Source organism: Dasypus novemcinctus, chromosome 13 (genome assembly GCF_030445035.2).
Source record: "Dasypus novemcinctus isolate mDasNov1 chromosome 13, mDasNov1.1.hap2, whole genome shotgun sequence".
Lineage (NCBI taxonomy): Eukaryota > Metazoa > Chordata > Mammalia > Cingulata > Dasypodidae > Dasypus > Dasypus novemcinctus.
The window spans coordinates 92448364-92450368 of NC_080685.1; positions in this window are offsets into that span (position 1 = coordinate 92448364).

Sequence of the window (2005 nt, forward strand, 5' to 3'; positions counted from 1 at the left end):
ATTAGCATCTTCTCTCTTTTTTTCTTTGTCAGTCTAATTAAGGGTTGTCCATTTTGTTGAGCTTCTCAAAGAAGCAACTTTTGGTTTTGTTGATTTTCTCTACAGTTTTGTTGTTGTTGTTGTTATCAATTTCGATTATTTCTGCTCTGATCTTTACTATTTCTTTCCTTTGGCTTGGTTTGGGATTAGTTTGCTGTTCTTTTTCTAGGTCCTCCAGGTGTGCAGTTAGATCTTCAATTTTAGCTCTTTCTTTTTTTTAATGTAAGCATTGAGGGCTATAAATTTCCCTCTCAGCACTGCCTTTGCAGTGTCCCATAGGTTTTGATATGTTGTACTCTCATTTTCATGTCTCAAGATATTTATTGAATTCTCATGCAATTTCTTCTTTGACCCACTGATTATTTAAGAATGGTTGTTTAATCTCCATATATTTATGAATTCTCCCTTTTTCTTTCCATTATTGATTTCCAGATTCAGTCCATTATGATCAGAGAAAGTGTTTTGTATAATTTAAGTCTTTTTAAATTTATTGAGACTTGTTTTATGAGCCAACATATGGTCTCTCTTGGAGAAGGATCCATGAGCCCTTGAAAAGAAAGCATATCCTGCTGTTTTGGGGTGCAATGCTCTTTAGATGTCTGCTAGGTCTACTTCATTTATCATACTATTCAGGTTCTCTGTTTCTTTCTTTATCCTCTGTCCAGATGTTCTATCCAATACTGAGAGTGGTATATTGAAGTCTCAAACTATTATTTTAGAGACATCTATTTCTCCCTTCAATTTTGCCAGTGTGTGCCTCATGTGTCTTGGGGCACTCAGGTTAGGTGAATAAATATTTAGTATAGTTATTTCTTCTTGGTGAATTACCCCTTTTATTAATATACAATGACCTTATTCATTCTTTATAACAGTTTTGCATTTGAAATCTATTTTGTCTAATATTAGCACTGCTAGTCGAGCTCTTTTTTGGTTACTATTTGAATGGATTATCTTTTTTCAAACTTTCACTTTTAACCTTGTTGTGTCCTTACATCTGAGGTGGGTCTCTCGTACACAACATATAGATGACAAATTTTTTTCATCCATTCTATCAGTCTATGTCTCCTGACTGGGGAGTTCAATCCATTAACTGTCAGTGCTATTATTGTAAAGGCATTACTTAATTGATCCATTTTGTCCTTTGGCTCTCTGTTTTCATATAATTCTATTGTCTTCCTTCTTATCCTTTAGTTTATCCTTCCTAATAATTTTCATTTCTAAACTCTTCTCCAAATCTTGCAGCCTTGCAGGCTGCAGCACTCCCTTTAGTATCTCTTGTAAATTTAGTCTTCTAATAATATATTCTCTCAGTTTTATTTGTCTGTGAAGACTTTGAACTCACTCTCATTTTTGAAGGACAGTTTGGCTGGCAGTTTTTCTCTTTCAGTTCTTTGGATACAGAACATCACTTTCTTCTCACCTCCATGGTTTCTGATGAGAGATTGGCATTTAATCTTATGAGGTTTCCCTTGTATGTGATGTTTGCTTTCTCTTGCTGCTTTCAGAATCCATTCTTTATCTCTCTTATTTATCATTCTGAATAGTAGGTGTCTCAGTGTAGGTCTATTTGAATTTATTGTTTGGGGTGCATTGTCCTTCTTGGATATTGATATTTATGTCTTTCATAAGGGTTGGGAAGTTTTCAGTCATTATTTCCTCAAATATTCTTTCGGCACCTTTTCCATTCTCTACTCCTTCTGGGACACTGATAATGAGAATGTTTGCACATTTTGCATTGTTTGCACTTTTTGCATTGTCATTCAATTCCCTAAGGCTCTATTCCATTTTTTCCCATTCTTTTCTTTTTCTATCCTGTCTTTTCCAGTTCAGATGTTCTGTCTTTGAAATCACTGATTGTCTTTGATCAATTCAAATCTGCTGTTATGTGCCTCTAATGTATTTTTTTAAATTTGGTTTACATTATGGTTTATATTTTAGACTGTATATGTTATGTTTTACATTTTAG